This window comes from Schistocerca serialis, chromosome 9, assembly GCF_023864345.2.
Source record: "Schistocerca serialis cubense isolate TAMUIC-IGC-003099 chromosome 9, iqSchSeri2.2, whole genome shotgun sequence".
Taxonomy (NCBI): domain Eukaryota; kingdom Metazoa; phylum Arthropoda; class Insecta; order Orthoptera; family Acrididae; genus Schistocerca; species Schistocerca serialis.
The window spans coordinates 471145372-471170933 of NC_064646.1; positions in this window are offsets into that span (position 1 = coordinate 471145372).

Here is a 25562-nt window from a genome sequence, read left to right on the forward strand (position 1 = left end):
CAGACGAATGGAAAAACTGATAGAAGCCGACCTCGGGGAAGATCAGTTTGGATTCCGTAGAAATGTTGGAACACGTGAGGCAATACTAACCCTACGACTTATCTTAGAAGAAAGATTAAGGAAGAGCAAACATACGTTTCTAGCATTTGTAGACTTAGAGAAAGCTTTTGACAATGTTGATTGGAATACTCTCTTTCAAATTCTGAAGGTGGCAGGGGTAAAATACAGGGAGCGAAAGGCTATTTACAATTTGTACAGAAACCAGATGGCAGTTATAAGAGTCGAGGGGTATGAAAGGGAAGCAGTGGTTGGGAAGGGAGTGAGACAGTGTTGTAGCCTATCCCCGATGTTATTCAATCTGTATATTGAGCAAGCAATAAAGGAAACAAAAGAAAAGTTCGGAGTAGGTATTAAAATCCATGGAGAAGATATAAAAACTTTGAGGTTCGCCGATGAGATTGTAATTCTGTCAGAGACAACAAAGGACTTGCAAGAGCAGTTGAACGGAATGGACAGTGTATAAGATGAACATCAACAAAAGCAAAACGAGGATAATGGAATGCAGTCGAATTAAGTCGGGTGATGCTGAGGGAATTAGATTAGGAAATGAAACCCTTAAAGCAGTAAAGGAGTTTCGCTATTTGGGGAGCAAAATAACTGATGATGGTCGAAGTAGAGAGGATATAAAATGTAGACTGGCAATGGCAAGGAAAGCGTTTCTGAAGAAGAAAAATTTGTTAACATCGAGTATTGATTTAAATGTCAGGAAGTTGTTTCTGAAAGTATTTGTGTGGATTGCAGCCATGTATGGAAGTGAAACGTAGGCGATAAATAGCTTAGACAACAAGAGAATAGAAGCTTTTGAAATGTGGTGCTACAGAAGAATGCTGAAGATTAGATGGGTCGATCACATAGCTAATGAGGAGGTATTGAATAGAATTGGGGAGAAGAGGAGCTTGTGGCACAACTTGACTAGAAGGAGGGATCGGTTGGTAGGACATGTTCAGAGACATCGAGGGATCTCCAATTTAGTATTGGAGGGCAGCGTGGAGGGTAAAAATCGTAGACCAAGAGATGAATACACTAAGCAGGTTCAGAAGGATGTAGGGTCCAGTAGGTACTGGGAGATAAAGAAGCTTGCACAGGATAGAGTAGCATGAGGAGCTGCATCAAACCAGTCTCAGGACTGAAGACCACAACAACAACAACAACAACAACAACAACGTAGGTACGTTCGAACATTTCATTTCGGTTGTTCCAATGTGATAAATGTAAATTTGCGAACTTATTTCTGAGAACCCATACTGATACATCGTGATTACCTGTAAATACCATATCAATGCAATAAATGCTCAAAATGATGTCCGTCAAACTCAACGCATTTGGCAATACGTGTAACGACATTCCTCTCTACAGCGAGTAGTTCGCCTTCCGTAATGTTCGCACATGCATTGACAATGCGCTGACGCATATTGTCAGGCGTTGTCGGTGGATCACGATAGTAAATATCCTTCAACTTTCCCCACAGAAAGAAATTCGGGGACGTCAGATCCGGTGAAGGTGCGAACCATGGTATGGTGCTTCCACGACCAATCCACCTGTCATGAAATATGATGTTCAATACCGCTTCAACCGTAAGCGAGCTATGTGCCGGACGTCCATCATGTTGGAAGTACATCGCCATTCTGTCATGTAGTGAAAAATCTTGTAGCAACATCGTAAAACATTAAGTAGGAAATCAGCATACATTGCACCATTTAGATTGCCATCGTTAAAATGGGGGCCAGTTATCCTTCCTCCCATAATGCCACATCATACATTAACCCGCCAAGGTCGCTGATGTTCCACTTGTCGCAGCCATCATGGATTTTCCGTTGCCAAATATTGGATATTATGCCGGTTTACGTTACCGCTGTTGGTGAGTGACGCGTGCATAAAATCTGTCATCGTCCCGTAATTTCTCTTGTGCCGGGTGGCAGAACTGAACACGATGTTCAAAGTCGTCGCCATGCAGTTCCTGGTGCATAGAAATATGGTACGGGTGCAATCGATGTTGATGTTGCATTGTCAACACTGACGTTTTTGAGATTTCCAATTCTCTAGCAATTTGTCTGGTACTGATGTGCGGTTCAGCCGCGACAGCAGCTGAAACATCTACTTGGGCATCATCATTTGTTGCAGGTCGTGATTGACGTTTCACATGTGGGTGAACACTCCCTGTTTCCTTAAATAACGTAACTACCCGCCGAACAGTCCGGACACTTGGATGATGTCGTCCAGGATACCGAGCAGCGTAGATAGCAGACGCCCTTTGGGCATATTGACCACAATAACCATATATCAACACGATATCGACCTTTTCCGCATTTGGTAAACGATCCGTTTTAACACGGGTAGTGTGTCACGAGGGAAATACCGTCCGCATTGGCGGAATGTTACGTGATACCACGTACTTATACGTTTTTGGCTTTTACAGCGCGATCTATCACAAAGCGAAAATAGTGGTCCAACTAAAACATTCATATTTCTTTACGTACTACACGAATATGTAATAAAAATTGGGGTTCCTGTTTAAAAAACGTAGTTGATATCCGTTTGACCTATGGCAGCGCCATCTAGCGGGCCAACATTAGCGCCATCTGGCTTTCTCCTGGTTTCGTTCTTTGTAGTTTTTTCGTTTGATGCTTATTTTGTGGTGTCACCGCCAGACACCACATTAGCTACGTGGTAGCCTTTAAATCGGCCGCGGTCCATTAGTATACGCCGGACCCGCGTGTCGCCACTGTCAGTAATTGCAGACCGAGCGCCACCACACGGCAGGTCTAGAGAGACTTACTAGCACTCGCCCCAGTTGTACAGCCGACGTTCATAGCAATGGTTCACTGACAAATACGCTCTCATTTGCCGAGACGATAGTTAGCATAGCCTTCAGCTACATTTGCTACGACCTAGCAAGGCGCCGTATTCAATTGATAATTAATATTGTGAAGCATGTATCATCAAGAGCTATGTTCCACAAATGTGGATTAAAGTTAAATATTACAGCTATTGCGTCCATTTTCTAAGTTCCCATTTCCTTTTAACTGTTTCAGACCTCACGCCAATCGGCATCCTCTCGTTGTGACTTGGTTCAAATGGTTCAAATGGCTCTGAGCACTATGGGACTTAACATCTATGGTCATCAGTCCCCTAGAACTTAGAACTACTTAAACCTAACTAACCTAAGGACAGCACACAACACCCAGCCATCACGGGGCAGAGAAAATCCCTGACCCCGCCGGGAATCGAACCCGGGAACCCGGGCGTGGGAAGCGAGAACGCTACCGCACGTTGTGACTTGGCTGTCGTGCTAAGTCACAACATATTTCGTGAGATATTTGGCCCGGTCACTATCAATGGACCACCCTGTATATATATATATATATATCACAAACACACACGCATACATATGTATATATATATGTGTGTGTGTGTGTGCGTGTGTGTGTGTGTGTGTGTGTGTGTTTGTGATGTGTGTGTGTGTTTTCCCCATGTCGTTATGAAGACAAATGAGAAGTTGCATCTTTGGTATGCACGACGCTGCGGAGAATTGTGTCCGCCCTTTGTCGGAATGTCATCCGGCGGTGGCTTTGATCGCCGAGCTCCGCCTGCCCGACAATGGTCGGCCCTTCCGTGTTCCGCCCCCCCCGGTCCCCCGCGCCAAGGCTGTTCCCGTGAAGAACGGCGGCTTTTCTGACGGCGCGTGACCTGGAAGCCAACTCAGGAATGTCTGCGCCGACTCTGAAAGCAGGGGAAAGGCCGCCTCCAGAGCCACCCCGCGCTGCTGTGCTTCGCGTTAACTCGACAATTACGTTGCGAGGGCAGGCGCCGAGGGTCGAAACAGTCCGCACCAGCGGCCAGTATCTTCGTCCGACGTTTTATGGTCTACAAGCTCTGTCGTAAAGTCATGCGTCACAGTTTTCATCACAGAGAGTTTACTATGACCAGACGAAACTGCATGTGTCCGGCCATAACCCATTGGAATTAAAACATGGGAAATACTAATTCACTTTATTACATGAATGATAATAAGATTTACTTAACTTGATACGGGCTTTTGCCAAAGGAGTGCTTGATACTTTACAACTCTCATTGAATATTAAAAAATCACTTGATACACTAATTACAAACAGTTCTCTTAAAGTACAATGTTCAACATTTACGAAAGTACGAGGTCTGCTCAAAAAATTCCGGAACTTCGTCCACAAAATTTTTCTGCGCTTACCTCTTACTTATTATTCATGGTCTCCTTCGAAATACTCCCCTCCACAACTGATACACAGCTCCCAATGCTGTTCCCACTTCCGGAAGCAGTCATGGTACATCTCTTGCTGAATTGCGTGAAGCGCCGTCTGCGAATTTTCTTTTATCTCGTCTATCGTTGCAAATCTTCGTCTTTTCTATGGGGTTTTCAACTTTGGAAAAAAAAAGTTCGCAGGGGCCAGGTCTGTAGACTACAGAGGATGTGGCAGCACAGTGATTTCGTTTTCTGTGCAATAATCATGCACCAAGAGGGAACAATGCGCAGGTACGTTATACACCAAGCCCCAAAGAAACTGGTATAGACAAGCGTATTCAAATACGGAGATATGTAAACAGGCAGAATACGGCGCTGCGGCCAGCAACGTCTACGAGGTGTGGCTAGGAAAAAACCGGACTAGTACTGGTGAAACAATAAAACGAATGCAATAAGGCTGAAAGTCGCGTGGCCTGTCACGTGACTCTCGCTCCGCCTACTGCTCGAGTTTCATCTGCCTCCTGCACTCAGTCTGCCCGTGGCGTCTGTTTTAAGTAGTTGACGTTTTGTCTGTGTGTCGGAAAATGTTGAGTGTACAGAAAGAGCAGCGTGTTAACATCAAATTTTGTTTCAAACTAGGAAAATCTGCAAGTGAAACGTTTGTAATGTTACAACAAGTGTACGGCGATGATTGTTTATCGCGAACACAAGTGTTTGAGTGGTTTAAACGATTTAAAGATGGCCGCGAAGACACCAGTGATGACACTCGCACTGGCAGACCATTGTCAGCAAAAACTGATGCAAACATTGAAAAAATCGGTAAACTTGTTCGACAAGATCGTCGTTTAACAATCAGAGGAGTGTCTGAGTTAACAGGAGTTGACAAGGAAAGTGTTAGGCAGATTCTTCATGAAAGTTTCAACATGAACAAAGTGTGTTCAAATGTGGTTCCAAAGTGTCTCACAATTGAACAGAAGGAACGCCGAAGAATGATTTGTTCTGACATCCTGGAAAACATTGAAAGTGATCCCACCTTCTTACAAAATGTTATTACTTGCGATGAATCGTGGTTTCTTACTTACGATCCCGAAACTAAACGGCAATCGATGCATTGGAAAACTCCTGGTTCTCCACGACAAAAAAAAAGCACGAATGTCAAAATCGAAATTCAAGGCAATGATGATTGTTTTTTATGATATTAAATGGATTGTGCTCATTGATTGGGTACCAGAGGGACAAACAGTGAATCAGCATTACTACATTAGCGTCCTGGCTACCCTACGTGAGCGAGTACGGAGAAAACGGAACGATTTGTGGAGAAAAAAGTCATGGATCCTTCACCAAGACAATGCCCCAGCTCACAGTGCGTTGTCAGTGAAGACGTTTTTGGCAAAACACAACATTCCCATCTTAGATCATCCACCCTACTCACCTGATTTGGCCCCCTGTGACTTTTTTCTTTTCCCTAAAGTCAAGTCAGCTTTGAAAGGAACTAGATTTGAGACTGCTGAAGCAGTAAAAGAAAAAGCGACGGAAGTAATGTATGGACTCACCGAAAATGATCTGCAGCATTGCTATGAACAGTGGAAAATTCGTATGGAGCGGTGTAGAGACCGAGGAGAAGAGTACATTGAAGGAGATAACATGAAATTGTAAATAATTGTAAATAAATGTTTTTTCCAGCATCAGTCCGGTTTTTTTCTAGCCGCACCTCGTATATAAGAGAAGTGTCTGGCGCAGTTGCTAGGTCGGTTACTGCTGCTAGAATGGCAGCTTACCAAGTTGTGAATTTGAACGTGTTGTTATAGGCGGCTCACGAGCGATGGGACAAGGCATCTCCGAGGTAGCGATAAATTGGAGACTTCCCCGTACGACCATCTCACGAGTGTACCGTGAGTACCAGGAATTCGATAACACTTTAAATCTCAGACATCGCTGCGGCCGGAAAAAGATCCTGCAAGAGCGGGACCAACGACGACTGAAAGAGAATCGTTCAACGTGACAGCAGTGCAACCCTTGCGCAAATTACTGCAGATTTCAGTGCTGGGCCATTAACAAGTGTCACCGTGTGACCCGTTCAACGAAACATCATCGGTATGGACTTTCGTGTACCCTCGATGACAGCACGACACAAAGCTTTACGTCTTGCCTGAGCCCATCAACACCGACAATGGTCTGTTATTGACTAGAAACATGTTGCCTTTTAAATTGTACCAAGCGGATGGACTTGTACTGGTATGGAGACAACGTCAATCCATGGACCCTGCATGTCAGCAGGGAACTGTTCAAGCTGGTGGAGGCTCTGTAATGGTGTGGGGAGTGTGCAGTTGGAGTGATACGTGACCCCTGATACGTCTAGATACGACTCTGACAGGTGACACGTACGTAAGCATCCTATCTGATCACCTGCATCCGTCATGGTCATTGTGCATTCCGAGGGAGTTGGGGAATACTATCAGGACAATGCGACACCCCACACGTTTAGAATTGCTACAGATTGGCCCCAGGAACAGTCTTCTGAGTTTAAATGCTTCCGGTGGCCACTAAACTCCCCAGACATGAAAGTTATTGAGCATATCTGGGATGCACATGCTGTCCAGAATAGGTCACCACTCCCTTGTACTCTTTCTGATTTATGGACAGCCCTGCAGGATTCATGTGTCAGTTCCCTCCAGCACTACCGCAGACATTAGTCGAGTCCATGCCACGTCGTGTTGGGCACCTCTGCACGCTCGCGGGGTCCCTACACGATATTAGGCAGGTGTAGTTGCTTTGGCTCTTCAGTGTTATAACGCAAGAGTTGTGAGTGGTCTGGCCACTACAGTCTTCTGTAATCTCGTGGGCAGTCAGCCTTCGATTGGCAAGCACAATTTCGTTGACGTTCCTGACATGAACGTCGTCGGTAGACGTCGAAGGGCGTCCTGAACGACGGTCCTCTTTAATTTCCACCCGGCCATGTTAAACCGTGTGAACCAGTCGCAACACCGTTGTAAAGCACTGCATCATTTGGTATGTCTCTGTAATGGTTTTCATGAATTTCTCGAAAAATTTAATGCAGACGCGTTTCCCCTCTAACTCTGCCATTTCGAAATTCACAAACTGTGCGACACAACGTTCTACTCAATACATCACTAAAAAATACTTAACAGACATACCCCAATGAAACTTCCAGCAGTTATACATTAAACACAGATGCGTGCACGAACGCTAACCGCGTTTCGCTCCAATACACCATTGGCGCGAAATCGCGAATGTTCTTGATTTTTTTGAAGAGACCTCGTACGTTTTCATTTGAGATGTGAATAACTCTAGTCCTACCAGATGATGGTGATTGCTTCAGCTAAGGTCACGAACTGGGGCAGAGCGCTCTATACCGACGCCAGTGCGAGGATGATGCTGAAGTACGGGCGGAGAGGGTGTGTCTTCGTCAGCCTCTCGCATTTGTAGTTGCAGATTGCAACAAGACATCGCTAATGGCAGGTATCGATGTGCAGACCTTGGTGTGGCACCGCGGTCTTTGGACGTATCACAGAAGTTGTTATAAATAAATACCGCAAGCAACTAAGAGTTTATATTTTTATTATTCAGCAACTACTTTCACAGTTGAGGTCATCGTCTAGCAAAACTTTTGAATATTCTTATGTTGTTATCAAGTATAGAACTTTGGATTAAATTTTAAAACTGAAGATATGTGGTATACATCATAATATTTTTTTAAAGTTCTGCCACATGATGACCTCACCGTTGAAGGTAGTAAAAGAATAATAAAAACAAAAACTCTTAGGAGCTTGTGGTAGCTATATGCAACAGACTGTCAAATAACAACATGTTCACTATGCCCAGAGCAGTTACAAGATACGCCCCAATTTCTCTGCATACCATTGTACAAGACATCTGTGACGAGAGGAACTAGCAGTGATTTAGGACAATCGACGTATTTTCAGATGCAGGTTGTATATATGCAGTTGGCAAAATAAAACTAGCCCAGAAATATTTATGAGACTGAAGCAAAATCTAGCCTTATTAATGAATTCGAGAACTGACCATGACAAAAATGCTGGACACCGTGAATTCGATGCAGCGTTCTGTTACTGCCAAATGTCTGCACATGCACATCTCCCGCATTATCTGTATCGCGTGCTTCTCTATTCATTACGTTTGAATGAGTGAGAGGAGCAGACGTGTTTAACGACCAGTTGAATGCAGTCCAGAATGATGCACACAATAAAACAGCACGTGTTCGTTTTCTGGGGTTATGTGAAGCACAATGCGTGGGAAACATATGCAGAACTGTTTGTCCGAAAGTTAAAGACTGGAAGTGTCTTGGCAAAACCTCCAGCACAGTCAACAATGCAAAACTTAGTGGTTACGTGGAGCGAAAAAGGCGCTGTAGCGAAAAAAACCGACACCTGTCCGAAAAGAGATAGAACACCAGAAAACACTGCCACAGTGCAGGAAAGCCTGAAACCAAGTCAGACAACATTTCAACTTCGTTTGTCTGTGAAAGTTGGAATTAAGAGATCATCTTGTCGAAACATGATCGAAAAGGACCTGCATATGTATACTTGCAAATTTAATGTTGTGCATAGGTTGATGCATCTAGACGAACTCCCAGCAACTGAGTTCTGCCGGTGGTGTCTCAGAGACGATGAATCAGGAGATTTGAATTCCCACTTTTCCAGTTCTTCAGATCAGGCGGGTTCAGCCCGTCGAGGTATATGAACTCTCTTGCGCCATTATGTAGCGGAAGATTTTGATCTTATTGCAAGCATTTTCATGTGCAGTTTTATTTTGACCGCCCTGAATCATGTTGTACACTGTCTATTTTCGGCACTAATGAACCAACGGAGATAAATGAGTGTGAGAGTAATGGGCTCCCATATTCGGAAGTTCCGTCAAGTACGTTTCATGGAGCTTGTTTGTACGTAAGACAACAACTACTAGGGAAGCTGGCGTGAACTGAAGAGTTTGGGAAGCAACAGATATATCAGTTCTCTAGTTGTCCGGTGGTAGTGCTACCTGTGTGTTCAACGTACAGGAATAAGGAGTGGTTAACCTGTATTCGAAACTGCCTCCCAACTATTTCCTACAGCAGGCGCAGAAATAACAGGGAGACGAAATCTACATTACTGCGGTCTGACTGCTTAATACAATTTGTAGCCTCAGTAAGAGATGTGCCAGCAAACCAAAGATTAAATTTATTAGAAACTGCACTGCTATCGAGTCCTTTGTCTAAAAGCGCAATGTAGGCACTTAACTACTAGCCTCATGTAGTATTTCGTTTCTCACACTTGTGACAACACGTTAGTGCCATGTACAAGCATTTAAATAAATGTAAAGTTAAACCCAACAATCGACTGTAAAAAATATGGAGCACGACAGTGAGCTTGTTATGGAGGTCGTAAGGGAGGTGGTGAGATAAAAAAAGTTAAATTCATCAAATCTGGGATACGTTCTTGGTATACGGAATATAGAAGGGGCTCGCCCTCGGACATTGCTAAAGTTTGACTGCCACTCCATGCGCGTGCTCAAAATAATAAAGGAACAGGGAAACAGAGATGTGGTGGATCACATCCGTGTGGCTGGTGGCCAGTCCAGACCAGAGGCCAGCTGTGGAAGCCGTCTGCTCCGGCTGAGGGCTGCTTTACGACAGAGCACCTGCTCTGCCTACCAAGCTGGAAACTAAGAGGAAGAAAAAAAGAAGATAGAAAACGAGGCATCATGAAGGAATTATCAGTATGTGACAGAAATTGATAGATGTGATGTTCGTTTACAGGCAAACAAATGATCATAATTTCAGAAGACTTGAATGATTCATTCAAGAGAAAAGTTTTGCAGATTGACCAAGTCAGGAACGCGTTGGCACACCTCTGGCCCTTATGCAAGCAGTTATTCGGCTTGGCACTGATTGATAGTATTCTTGGGGTTTTTTCTGAGGAATATCGTGCCAAATTCTTCCCAACTGGCGCATTAGATCGTCAAAATACCGAGCTGGATGGAGGGTCCTGCCAAAAGGCTCCAAACATTCTCAATTGAAGAGAGATTCGCCACCTTGCTGGCCAAGGTAGGGTTTGGCTAGCATGAAGGCAAGCGGTAGAAACTCTCGCTATGTACGGGCGGGCATTATCTTGTTGAAATGTAAGCCCAGGATAGCTTGCCATGAAGGGCAACAAAACGTGGCGTAGAACATCGTCGACGTACCGTTGGGCTGTAAGGGTGCCGCGGATGACAATCAAAGAGGTCCTGCTATGAAAAGATATGGCACTCCACACCGTCACTCTGGTTGTGGGGCTGTATGACGGGCGACTGTCGGGTTGGTGTCCCTCCGTTGTCCAGAGCGTCTCCAGACACTCATTCGCTGGTGATCGGGGTTCATTTCGAAGCGGGAGTCATCATTGTAGGCAGTTCTACTCCAGTCATTGAGGCCGAAGACGTGAAGTTGTCTCATTCAGATCACGTGACTGTTCAGATACGTGTTGCCCTACATACGTGATAGAACAGACACTTAAGTCACAGACAGGTTTTTCTATGGTGACCTGTGCTCTCTGGTTGATACATATGGAGTAGTCACAGCTGGGTCAGCTGTGGTGATTTGCGTTAACGGCGCCGTTTGGGGTGAGCGGTGGCTCAACCAGTGAGAATTTACTGTGAACCATTCAGACAGCATGGGCCTTGTTTTCGAAGACGAAACAAAAATTCTACTCCGTCATTGAGAGAGACAGCAAGCCTGGTTGGTGATTACGGCCTGTGTTTGAATGTGAAAACTTATAATGAGAACAGCGTCCTGGATTTCTCTGTGAACAAGTGACGGACGATAATGTGATATTTGCTGAAAATGTCTTGCTTCATGTGCCATATTACCCAAGGTGTTCACGTCTTTTCCGAGTGGTTACGAGGATTACAGTGGGGCAGAATTCGTTTTCTCTTTGCGTTCCATTTGGTTTCTTGCCCGTCATCCATGGTTTACAAGATATCATTCAAGAAAAAAGGCAAGCTGAGTTTCGCACAATAATACTTTCTCAATCCACGCTGATTTGTGGATAAAAAGTTTTCTGTTTAAAGGAAATTCGATGTATCCCTACTTGGTATACGCACAAGAGTTCTGTAACAAACCGATGTTAATGATAGTGGTCTATAATTTTGGAGGTCTCTTCAGTTACTCTTCTTTTACACAGGAATCATTTGCCCCTCTTCCCAGTCGCTTGAGACTTTGCACTGGGTCAGAAATTCGCGATAAATGCAAGTGAAGGAAGGACCAAATGTCGAAGGACACTCTCCATAAGACCGAAGTGAGATTCCTTCCAGGTCTATCATCTTATTTGTTTTCAATTCACTCAGTTGCTTTTCAGTGCTAGGGAGTCTGTGCGACGGTGAAATAGCAATACGTTGTACAAACCACTTTTTAAACGTGAAACATAAAACGCCTGAAATCCTTTTGCTAGGTTTACCTATAAGCTGTGATCTAAAGTTAGCGGCTACCAGATGGTCTTTTGAACGCGGACAACCACTATTAGGCAATATATAATTAAGGTTAGGATGACCAATTGATCACTTAGGTGCAGATGCACACCATATAAAATAACCTTTTTTTAAAAATAATATGAATATTTATATATGTTTTTGGAGAGAGAGAGAGAGAGAGAGAGATTGATTTTTGATTGAGATTTTTACTTTAAGTCGTAACTGGTACCTGAATTTTGGTTGCTGCCTCCTTGAATGATCAGCTTCTGCGCCAGTTGGTGACGTATTACAATTTGGAGGAAGTTATTGTTCTTTAAGGTTTAAAATACAACTCTGTTAGTTACTTGGCCGTATTGCGGATAGCTTTAAGCCCAAGTTTTCGTAGCTTTTCATACCTAAGGGACCACTGTTGTAAGCAAATAAGATCAAACCGCAATCTGCCTCTCATGAGAAAAGGAGATTGCTTAGCACACAAACTTCCTTCAAACTACACGTCCTGCTACATCAAAATTGGTCAGTGGAGTTCAGCACCATACTATTGTACAAGGACATAATCCAATCAAATTCTGTCGATTGATGGACGGCGACGACAATCAAGTTCACCTCCTTTCCCAAAAACAAGATATTTCTATTCTTCACTTCCAGAAAATTTGTATACATAAATGTTTGACAACTCTTACACATACTTTACTCGTTTTTATCACTAAAATATCAATTTTCATTAAAGTTAACAATATGTTCTGACCGACGGCCTAGCAACACGTACTCTTTCCACAAGATACAGATTAACAGTTCTCTTTTTTTTAATAAATCAATTGTCTTTTTTTTAGAGTCCATACTCAAAGATTCACAACTACTATCGTTGCAGGGATTACGTGCTAAAAGAGTTTGTTGCTGTCCAGCTGCGCTTCACTTCACTTCAAGTACGTTTTGAATCAAATTTACATTTACGGTATTTACACACGGTACATTACTGAGCTTCTCAGAATAAAATAAGACACCAATTAAAAAAAAAAAAGGGGGGGGCAGTGAGGCTCACATAACATTACAACCACACAGGAGCTGTTAAGGGAATCGGCGAAAAGTCGCGAGTAATGAGGGTAAGGGGCAAGGGACACTACATTAATAGTGTGTGTCGATGAGTTGAGGGGGCGTTTAGTGGTCACAGCTTCCGTCCGGTAAGCTGGAAACCCGGGTTCTAATCCCGGGGTCCGCAGCTTGTGGTCGTGGGGTAGCGTTCTCGCTTCCCGCGCCCGGGTTCGATTCCCGGCGGGGTCAGGGATTTTCTCTGCCTCGTGATGACTGAGTATTGTGTGATGTCCTTAGGTTAGTTAGGTTTAAGTAGTTCTAAGTTCTAGGGGATTGATGGCCATAGATGTTAAGTCCCATAGTGCTCAGAGCCATTTGAACCAATCCCGGTCCCGCACAAACTTTCAACTTTCCGCATTGATGTCAGTCAAAGCTCATTAGCAGCTAATGTCAGTCATTTCTTTGTGTCGAAATATCTTCATTCTGTTCTGTCCTATAAAAACTGTTCTGTGTTCGAAAAACGTCCTTGTGTTTCTTCTTATGTTGACGACATTTCTTCTCCAAAAAGAGAAAATGCGCATGGTCTGAACAATAAAAGACCCAATATAAAAATTTGGCGAGTAACAGTCTAGGTCACAGTGATTATTTTTTTTTAAATGACCTGTGTCGGCCCAGTCATAGTCCATCTTCATATGGCACAATCAGCGGAAGTTGACAATGTCCTGAACAGTCAGCAGACCAAAGTCACTGAAACTGTGACAGAGGTCTGCTGTCCATACATCCCAAAAGGTCGTTTCGTATAAAAAATTTCTCAACATTTTCGGAGAACAGGGATCTTGTAAGCTATATAAAAATTAGTGAAAAACGGTCTAGATCAAGGAGTCAAATATTACTCTCACAAATGACTTTCTTACAGAGAAATTACGGATATTGTGGTCGATAATCTCACAAAATTAATTGGAATAGAGCAGCTTGCGTGATGTCTGAGAAGCAGGAAACGCAACTGGTGCTTAGAAGAGAACTGCGGTTGTATAATGACGTCCGTAAATTTACCGGAGCTGCTGTGGAAAAACGATATAAGGTCGATCTCAGTTCACAGTACTAACAGACACACCGTCTTCACAGTAAGCATTTTCGCTCACACGATGGCCACGTGACAGGTAGCGATCTCGTGTTGTCTGTTCAAAACTTTCGCGCTTGTACCACAGTACCTATTCCATATTGAAGTCAAGTTACGATTAGTACTCGTGCTATCGTACAAGTCAGTGAGTGCAGGAGCTAGCGTTCCAAAGAAAATTCATAATTATTATTATTATTATTGGTCTCTGGAGTTAGTTTATAGGCAGAAAATGTGTCCAGTGAGATTTGATAGTGGAGGGAAAATAAAATTAAATAAATTAATTAAAAACTGGAACAAAGCAAAATCTATAATGAAGACTTTTCTCTCTTTTGCAGGTATGTCCTACGCTCATGCCTCAGCTTCTACAACGCTCATCTCATCCTTGTCTACAGGATGTGGCCCCAAAGACTGATTTTTGAAATTGTGGCGAAATTGGTGAGTTGGATATAAGAACTAGTGTGATTGTTGTGGATGATGGTAAATTATAACTTACGACGTTGAACTAGATAAAACATCAGTCATTAGGTGACTATCTGTGTTGAATATATATCGAGATAATAAGCAACCAGTTACATAAGAAAAATTTAGTTCTTTTTCCGATTTCGGACACTTAGTGTCTTGCTTCAGCTTCTTCAACGCTTATCTACAGGGTGTGGCCCTAAAGACTGACATTTGGAACCGTGGCGAAAACGGTGAGTTGGTTATGACAACTAGTGTGCCTGATGTGGATAATGGTAGATTATAACTTACGACGTTGAACCAGATAAAACATTAGTCATTAGGTGACTGTCTGTGTTGAATATATAACGAGATAATAAGCAACCAGTTACATAAGGGAAACTGAGTTCTTTTTCCGATTTCGGACACTTAGTGTCTTTCTTCAGAAGGTTATGCCTGTCGCATTATTTGCGAGTGTCAACAATAAGATGCACGCAACAAAATCCCATGGTCACGTGGTTCACTGTGTATGTACAAAATTAGTATAAAGAAGCGAACCAACAAGTGCAGTCATCATACCAGAATCGGAGCGAATCAGCTAATACGAATACGTTAGAGTATCTTAGAATATCTTTTTGCTACAGATATCAAAAAGCGTTCATCTGATCATAAACCATTAATGTCAGCCACTGAACTGGTATCCTTGGTCAAGTATGCAAAGGCCGACTTCTGTGGCGGTGCTTAAGTAATAGTGGAGAAACTGACCACCAGTATTTGGCTGGAGAGAGGAGAAGAGAAAAGTTCCTGACCACTATAGTTTACCCTGGTGCCATGAATTACATTCCAGATACCTCCGCAAAGTCTCATGGACGAGAGTATCTGGCACTGTTTTTGGAACTTCGGCTGTGTGACTGGGATGTTTAGATCAGCAGCACCTTGGTGCTATTAGAAAGGAGTCAATTGAGTGTCTGCGACGGTTTTCCTTCTCTCACACTACAGGCTCTCATAAACCCCATCCGTCACGAAATAAGATTCACTGGAAGCTTACTTGCTGGCTTGAACTACAACTTCCAAGCAGACTGTGTTGACTGCTGGTCGGTTTCCCTGTATGGAGCCTCGCATGGTTACTTTGATGACCTTTGTGCTATTTCTCTTCCGTGCTTCTCAGAATATTACTACCAGCGCTAGCCAGTCAGGAGTCATGTTCGGCGTCTGACGTCAAGCCAGCAAGATAGACTGCTTGTTGGCCCACGAGACAAAACAATGTCGTGTATCCACTGACTGATCCGCAAGACTTCCAAAACAATTTTAAAGAAACTATTCGGTAAAATAATTCATTCTTCCACATCTCGTAGCCTGATTCATCAGCTTCATGGTCAACAACCTTGTCTTTGTTTATGGTAATAGTTACTATGATGTTTCGAAATTAAGTAAATTACTAATGAAATTCGAATAATTTGTAATGAAAAATAGGGACCGTTGTGAATCTGCATGTGGTACGTTTTAGTTCATACATTGCTGTGTATAAAATGTGGCTAAATAATGAATTACTCTTTAAAATTTGGAGGAGATGTATATCTATCTCTAGTCTTGAGAAAATGGATTCTAGGTAGTGCACTTAGTTCCGCTCATGTTCACAAACGATAATGCCAGAATGAAATATTCATAATATTGCTCATATCGCATACATTGTTTGAAGTATCGAAACAAGATTTTGGCAAATGATAGCTCAAAAGGGGAAAGTATATTGTTAATATGCAAGACTTATTTATCTACTACAATCTGCAAATAACAACTTTTTCAATGGAATAATGTAATTTTTTACGAGCCACCGATAGCTAATGCTACAAGAATTGCTGTGAGTTTTGGAACACATCAGTGAAGAAATTACATGTTTGTTTTTATACCATAATGTACTTTTCAGAGAATAGTGACCTGTCTTGCCCTCAGTTGTTGATATAACAATACACTTTTCAGGAGTGTCTCACAATTGCATTAGAATGTTACCGAGATGAATCTTTATGAACTCTGCTGTTGCAAAAGAAGCAACTTTTAATGTGCCAATAACAGAAGTTAGATATTATTCAGAATTCTGAAGAAAAAACCAATAATGCAGTAAGAGCCGGCCGTTGTGGCCGAGCGGTTCCAGCGCTTCAGTCCGGAATCGCGCTGCTGCTGCTACGGTCGCAGGTCCGACTCCTGCCTCGGGCATTTATGTGTGTGATGTCCTTAGGTTAGTAAGGTTTAAATACACTCCTGGAAATTGAAATAAGAACACCGTGAATTCATTGTCCCAGGAAGGGGAAACTTTATTGACACATTCCTGGGGTCAGATACATCACATGATCACACTGACAGAACCACAGGCGCATAGACACAGGCAACAGAGCATGCACAATGTCGGCACTAGTACAGTGTATATCCACCTTTCGCAGCAATGCAGGCTGCTATTCTCCCATGGAGACGATCGTAGAGATGCTGGATGTAGTCCTGTGGAACGGCTTGCCATGCCATTTCCACCTGGCGCCTCAGTTGGACCAGCGTTCGTGCTGGACGTGCAGACCGCGTGAGACGACGCTTCATCCAGTCCCAAACATGCTCAATGGGGGACAGATCCGGAGATCTTGCTGGCCAGGGTAGTTGACTTACACCTTCTAGAGCACGTTGGGTGGCACGGGATACATGCGGACGTGCATTGTCCTGTTGGAACAGCACGTTCCCTTGCCGGTCTAGGAATAGTAGAACGATGGGTTGATGACGGTTTGGATGTACCGTGCACTATTCAGTGTCCCCTCGACGATCACCAGTGGTGTACGGCCAGTGTAGGAGATCGCTCCCCACACCATGATGCCGGGTGTTGGCCCTGTGTGCCTCGGTCGTATGAAGTCCTGATTGTGGCGCTCACCTGCACGGCGCCAAACACGCATACGACCATCATTGGCACCAAGGCAGAAGCGACTCTCATCGCTGAAGACGACACGTCTCCATTCGTCCCTCCATTCACGCCTGTCGCGACACCACTGGAGGCGGGCTGCACGATGTTGGGGCGTGAGCGGAAGACGGCCTAACGGTGTGCGGGACCGTAGCCCAGCTTCATGGAGACGGTTGCGAATGGTCCTCGCCCATACCCCAGGAGCAACAGTGTCCCTAATTTGCTGGGAACTGGCGGTGCGGTCCCCTACGGCACTGCGTAGGATCCTACGGTCTTGGCGTGCATCCGTGCGTCGCTGCGGTCCGGTCCCAGGTCGACGGGCACGTGCACCTTCCGCCGACCACTGGCGGCAATATCGATGTACTGTGGAGACCTCACGCCCCACGTGTTGAGCAATTTGGCGGTACATCCACCCGGCCTCCCGCATGCCCACTATACGCCCTCGCTCAAAGTCCGTCAACTGCACATACGGTTCACGTCCACGCTGTCGCGGCATGCTACCAGTGTTAAAGACTGCGATGGAGCTCCGTATGCCACGGCAAACTGGCTGACACTGACGGCGGCGGTGCACAAATCCTGCGCAGCTAGCGCCATTCGACGGGCAACACCGCGGTTCCTGGTGTGTCCGCTGTGCCGTGCGTGTGATCATCGCTTGTACAGCCCTCTCGCAGTGTCCGGAGCAAGTATGGTGGGTCTGACACACCGGTGTCAATGTGTTCTTTTTTCCATTTCCAGGAGTGTAGTTCTAAGTATAGGGGACTGATGACCTCAGAAATAATAAAGGGCTAAGACAAACTTGCCAAAGGATTTTAGTTTTAAATCTTACTGATCTGAGAAATATACAAACAACTCAGTTTACAGAATCCTATCAACTACCCGTCAAGCCGAAAAGAGACATCAATATCTTTAACAAACTGAAAGATAGTTGAGGTGAAAAACAATAGTCCTTTGCTGTGTGTAGGGATAGCAACTACAGATGGTGTACTACTTGTTGTCAACTGTTTTAATATTTGTAAGATCACTGAGATTAGGAAATCACAGATACTGGAATAAGTAGCCACAGGATAGAAAGTCAACTGAAACCGTTCAACAGAAGAGACGCCACTGGCTGTGCCGCAATACTTATACAGTTCTACACAGAGTATGTGAAAGAAGTCGCCCCTCTTCTGCCACCAGTGTACAGTAGATCGCGGGAGCAGCGAAGCGTTCCAAGTTTAATCGTGTCAGAAACACACACTATAGCTTACAAGTTACACAAAATGTTCCTAACATGGCACTTTAAGCATTACAATTACAATTAAATGCGACGTGACCAGTATGCAGCAACTTCGCACTCTTCCGTGGTGGCATCGATGACATTCTGTGGCGAGCATGACGTTGGGCACAGGCAGCAGACAAGAAGATGACTCACTGTCTGTTCTGCACCACATTCACATGCTGTCGAGTCGCATGCAAATCCCCACTTTTTCAAGTTGATCTTCGTTCTTCCAACTCCAGAACGCAGCCTGTTGAGGGCCTTCCATATTGACCAGCTTTCTTCGTGACTTGATGGGAGGCTTTCGGACGGGATCATCCACCCTGCACGATGGCTGGATCTGGAACGCCATGAAGTGACACTGAAGTTCGAAGGTGGTTCAGTGAGGCTTTCAGCTGAATGGAGAAAGCTTTTCCTTGACTTGAGCCTTGGTACTGCTGGCTGATACCCGCGTAATGCGTGGGTCTTCAGATTCAATGCCTTAGACTTTTCCAGTCTGAATGCAGATTGACGACGGATATCTGAAGATGGGATGCCCGCTAGGCAATAAAGTTTATCAAGTGATTGGAAGAAAAGCGCAGATCATTCCTGTTTTCAACAAGTATTGTTGAACAGACAAAAGCCTCTTTAGGCCTATATCAGTGACATTGTTGTGTCTTAAAATTTTGATACATGTTTGGTATTGTAACGGCGACCAGAACAGTCGCGGGGTTGAAGTAACGGAAAACGCGGCGGGAGCCGCGGAGCGGCTCGCGAACAAAAACACAACGGAGAGGACGGACACGACCAGCGAAGGACCTTACGACAACAACAAGAACGAAACAACCACGTCCACTCGTAAACAAAACACGAAAGTAAATACGCTGTCTAAGGCGAGGTGATAGATCAAGAGACGTACGCGATGTTAGACTGACTGGCTGAGCGAGAGGCGGGCGCTTAAGTACTCTGTCAGGGACGCCGTTATTGGCCGCTGGGACCACGTGTTCCACTGTGGCGCCCTCACACTAAATGTGGATCAGGAGACGCGCACCGTCCCAGCTTACGGCGCGATGGTGCAGAGACGTCTGCGGGTCTTCGACGTCGATGACGTCTGGCGGGGATTCAAATTCCGCGGCGCGCGGTACCAGATATAGCTCTCGTGTTTTATGGAGTTTCTGTATACCAAAAATCTCCTCAGTGCCAAGAGAGTTTTACAGAACCATTACGTTTTGCAATGCACATAAATGACCTAGTGAATAACGCAGGAAATCCCATGAGTCTCTTCGCAATTGATACTGCTGCACACAGACAAGTCCAACGATTAGAAAATTGTAGCGAAATGCAGGAAGACCTTCAGAGGCCGAGTCTTTGTGCAAGGATTGCGGATTCACCATCAAAATAAACAAATGTAACGTACTGTGGATGAACATGTAAATGGAACCATTGCTGTAAACAGTTGTTAAACAGTCACTGGAAGCAGTCACAACTGTGAAATGCATGAGAGTATACGTAAGAAATGATTTAAAGTGGAACGACCATATGAAACTAATTGCAGGTGAGACAGATGCCAGAGAGAGATTCATTCGTAGAACCTTCAGGAAGGAGGTAACTTACAAAACTCTTGTTCGACCGATGCTTAAATATTGCTCATCAGTCTAAAATCTTACCAGACAGAATTGATAGACGAAACGGAAAAGATCCAGAAAAGGAGAGCACGTCCTTACAGGCTCATTTAGTGAGCACGAAAGCGTCACAAGAAAGCTCAACTAACTCCAGTGGAAAACGCTACAAGACAGGTTGTTGCGTATCACGGCGTGGTTTTCTCTTGGAACTCCCAGATCGCACGTGAAAGAGTCAATCACTGTATTGCCTCCTCGTATTACTAGTTTCTCACGAGAAAACTATGAGGGCGAAATTAGAGAGATTCTAGCCTACACAGAGGCTTACCAGCAATCGATAATCTCGCATACCACTTGCGTGGAACATGAAGGAGAGGAAATGACATTGTTGCTGAAAGCACCCTTCGCCACACACCAAAAGGTAACTTGTGGAGCATGGATACACATGTTGGCGTATAATATATGGCTCGAATATAAACGGTTTCCCTAAGCATTTCACGAAATTTCTATCGTGAGGACCCATAGGCGTTCAAGTTTGCATTACCAGGTTAGTGGCTGATCACTACAATTCCTTAAAGCCCGTCTCACACGGAGCAAGATTCGCTGTAAGTTTCCTTGCTGGCTCGCGCGACGGTTACTTTGCGGGCTCCGTCATCTGCTAGCGGGCTACCTTGCTGGGAACCTTGTAAGATTTCCAGGATAGGTCCGGTGCTATTTTTCTTGCCAGGTTGCCTGCGTTGGCCAATCATGAGACGTTTCGTTTGTAACGTCAGACACGGAAAACTTGGGCGGGAAGCCTATGTTGATAGTCGCTTTTCTGCTGTTGTGAGGTGCGGTAGGAAGTTCTTATAATTATTAACTAATGGCACCGCAGTGGTCCAAGGAAGCGATTGAACCATTTATATGTACTTATAGGGAAGAACAGTGTCTGTACGTCGTGAAAAGCGCAAACTATTATAATAAACACATGCGTGCAGAAGCACTCGAAAGAGTTGCAAGTGCCGTGTGTCTTGTTCGACCATATACGACGAGCAAGGAGTGCTTTAGCAAAATGCACAATTTACGTACTGAATTTAAAGTGGAGTACGCCAAAGTAAAATCATTGCCTGACGCATCTCCGTTTCTTTCTTCTGAATCAGAGGCGAAACTATACAAAGCAGTTCTTCAGGTACAAATACATCCATTCGTATAAAATTTGCAAAGGATGTACGATCTTCTATCCTATAAAATAAAGTCGCATATAACAGTCATTATTGATATATTTATAAAGTCAAACAGTAATGAAATGGTGATACTTTTCAAACAAAAGTAGGTGTTATGCCAACTATTTATGAAGCATGGAGAGCACACCTTTTCCAGCGTTTCTCCTCTTAATCCAGATTTTCGTCCGTTCTTTCTTTCTTCTTCTCTTATTAGCATGCATTTCTGCATCGTTTAGCACCAAAACAGCTAATAACGCCAGTTTGCTCTGAACATCTGTACCTGAAGCAGCCATCTTCGTTCGATACAACATGCAGCCGATCACAACACATGCAGCTGCCGATCCTGCACCATGGGAGAGCTTCGGCATGGAAGATAGCCGGCTCCTTTCCCTGCAAGCCGGCAGGCATGCACGCCATCTCGCAAACTTGCAGCGACCCTTGCTCCGTGTGAGACGGGCTTAAGTCAGCTGCAGTAAGGAACCCACCTAGTTACGTTGTAACTACGAGAAACTATATAGCGCAGGCAAATTCAATTCTTGTCCTACGAAATGACCTTTACCATCTTAAAAAACCTTCTGATACTAACAGATATTGAACGTCCACTGTTATTTGATGCAGACACTGTATTTAATGGTAAGTTCCAAGTAGAGTTGTGCCTAATACGTTGATCACGCAGTTCGCCTAATAAAAGATGATGTCGTATTAGTCGATGAATGGGGACTGGGCTGAGCGGTGTTGAGTACAGCCATAACTAGAAGATGCATTGCGGTGGGCGTGGCTACGTCGATATCACTCATTCGTTGATGTGGACTGCAGTGACTAACTCGTCTTCTGGTCGTGTTGCAAGGCACCGATCTTGCTTTGGCATGTCGCTCTTTGAGTTGGCTTGTTGGTTGGTTTGTGGATTTGGGGTAGGGGACCAAACAGCAAGGTCGTCGGTCCCATTTGGTTAGGGAAGATGGCGAAGGAAGTTGTCCTTGCCCTTTCAAGGGAACCATCGTGGCATTTCGCTGTGAAACATCCCCTCACAAAAATTAAGAATGACGGTGCTGGTAAACCTTTACTTTATTTGATTTTCAAACAGCTGAGCTAAACTGAACGTACTCAGACATTTCTCTCTTTACTTATCCTGACACACAATATTTTTAGCGCAACGCATTCTGACTTTCAATAATCCCTACAAAAGAATGGCCCTGACTAACAATAACCTATACCTTTCATGAATCATTTACCTCACAAAAATCTTCGTTACTCGAACTACTGCAATACAGAGAGCGTCAATACTGCCAGCTAAATAAAAGATTCTAACTATGGAAGGCACTAACTACTGATAGGCATAGTTACCAAATGAAAGATTTTGATAGCGAACAAACAATGTATTTAGTTTAATAATGTTCAAAAGTCATTTTATTTAGATATATATAATCAGTTCATGACATCTAGTATTACAAATTTACTCTTTCTGATGGACACACGTCCAGATCGCCCGCTCTCGAAATTCTGCCATCTCTCTCCCCACATCCACCACTGCTGGCGGCTCACCTCCAACTGCGCAACGCTACGCGCTGTTAACAGCCAACTGCCCAACACTACAATAGTGAATATTCCAACAATGCAAACCAGCCACATACTGCACACAGCACAGTCAGTGATTTTCATACAGATCGCTACGTGGCGTTACCAACATAAAAACCTAAATAGCCTACTTACAGCTGTAGCGGTATAGGGAAATAATGGAAAAGCTAAATCAGAATGGATAAAAGTGCAGTTCACTGACGTCAGTTAGAATCCAGTTCGTTGATCTTATCATGCCCTCAAAGTTTAACTATAAAGACTTGCACGAAAAACGACGCACTTTCGACCGAACACTATGATGCCGCTTCTTTAAAACAGGCTGCATTCTTATACAACAGCTTGTACGTCATTGGTCATGTTCCCTCCACGAAGCAAATATCTGATGTGTGTGATTCCGCATTTCTCGCTCGGCGATTCTCTGCGACACTGTGGTGTGCGTACTGTAAGACCTTCGGTACACACACCATCAGATTATTTGACTTGTCGCTCTAACGAAGTAGGCGAGTGTCAGCAATATGTCTCGTGGTCTTATCGTGGCGTGATTATCTTCTGCCGTTAGGTCAGACGATAGAAATGCCACTTGCACGCATAGAGTAGCAGATTGATGGTGACCAACTTTAAACAGAACTTGATTAATTTTTACACACATTTATTAAAATAATAAAAAATATAGACACTACGTAACTTGATTCTGGATGCTGTTTACAATTGACAGTCTGAATTTCCTTTGGCCTTGGTACGTTAATCTTATTGTCACATATCTCTGATACTTGACAAAGTGTCTATACATTTATCTTCATGGCTATGTACAGGAATATGATAATCTTATTAGGCGCAGACTGAAACTTGACTATAGACTGTCTGTACACTCGTTACAATACCTCGAGCGTTCAGGTATCACTGCGCGAGTGTGATCCGTGAGGAGAAAAGGTTCCACGTTAGCAGCAATCTCATTGGCTGCGTTACATATTAATACGCGGATCGGCGGAAGCAGAATTTGGTCCGTCTCTAAGACAGCGCCATCTCGTAGTACGGAGACGGACGAGCGCTGCGCCTGCGCCGTTGTGCTTAGCGGGGCGCGCTCTATTGGGAAAGTTGTGTACGCGCTGACGACGCGGAACTATGTACACAACGGACACGTCGGCCAGCGCGTCGGCCACGTTCTATTTTACGTGCCGTGCGAGGACGGCTGTTGGCCTGATGAGGGACACGGAGTGAGTGCCACACAGCCGGCCTCATTGCCCCGGCGGCCCGCCAGGTGGCGCTCCTATTGCCGGGTCCCGGCGGCTATATCCCGCGGCTGCCCATTGTGCTGGGCTCCCCATTCAGAGCGGAGCAGGGCGGAACGGCTGCGCTCTCGGGACAACCGCCAATTACCTCCGGTGAGTGGCCGCCCAAACACCGCAATCTGGCGGACTGCGGCCACTTCGGCAAGGGGGTCGGCAATCTGCGTGTACATCCGTGCGTATTCTGGCTTGTGAGACCTTGTAAATGGGTTTTAGCACTGTGGTTGCCGTGTGTCTTAACACTGAGTATATCCTATATGCTCATGTTCCCTACAATTCGGTTTGTAAGTGACCTTCTATACAGTCTTTGCAAAATCTCATTATCCCTCCAGTCGAGGCCCACGAGAAAGTCAGTCCGCGACGCCTACGTCACAGCACGTCACGCTGCAGGTCTTACGAGTGCCAGCATCCGTCTATGGTGGGGAGCGAGTAGTTGGTTGGTTGGATGGGGTTGAAGGGACCGAACAGCAAGGTCATCATTCCTTTATTTCAAATGTGGTCCATTCCGACAGTGTGACATCTCAGAAAAGTCAGAACGACAGAAAGGAAAAGGCTAAAAAATGTAAAAGGGCAGTCATGTTGTTAATGATTAAAACAAAATGAGTTAAGTCAGCAAGAGAGCGAACCCAACGCTATGCTAGAGGCAGGAAATATCTCACCTCTGAAGCAGCAGAGGCAAGACCACCTGCGACTTAAAAGGTGCAACTGCTAGAATGTAGAAGTGCGTATGGGAAAACGAGACCACCAAATCCGAAAAGAATGATAAAAACAGATTAAAAGGGGAAGAAAAGAGGATCTCGGCCAGGGAGGGGAGTCTGGAATCTCCAAACACTGCTTACCGTGGGAGATACCCCAACACTCACCGCCCTGCCCCAACACCAGAGAGAGATTAAAAACCTTAAAACTGAGAATAAAAACCACTTTCCCGGAGGAAACCGAGAACCAGGTCGACCATCCGGGAATCGTCAGCCAACATCAAAGGTAAAGTGCGGTGGAGTCTGTACTTAGCACGCAGAACCAAACGAAGGGGGCATTCAACCAAAATGTGGGCTACGGAATGGAAGGCTCCACAACCACAGAGTGGGGGCAGCGAGTAACTGTTTCATATGGGTTTAATAATTCTGCACGTTCATCTACATCTACGTGATTACTCTGCTATTCACAATAAAGTGCGTGGCAGAGAGTTCAATGAACCACCTTCAAGCTGTCTCTCTACGGCTCCACTCTCGAACAGCAAGCGGGAAAAACGAGCAGTTAAATTTTCCTGCGCGAGCCCTGATTTCTCTTATTTTATCGTGATGATCATTTCTCTCTGTGTAGGTGTATGCCAACGGAATGCTTTCGCAATCGGAGGAGAAAACTGGTGATTGAAATTTCATGAGACAATCCC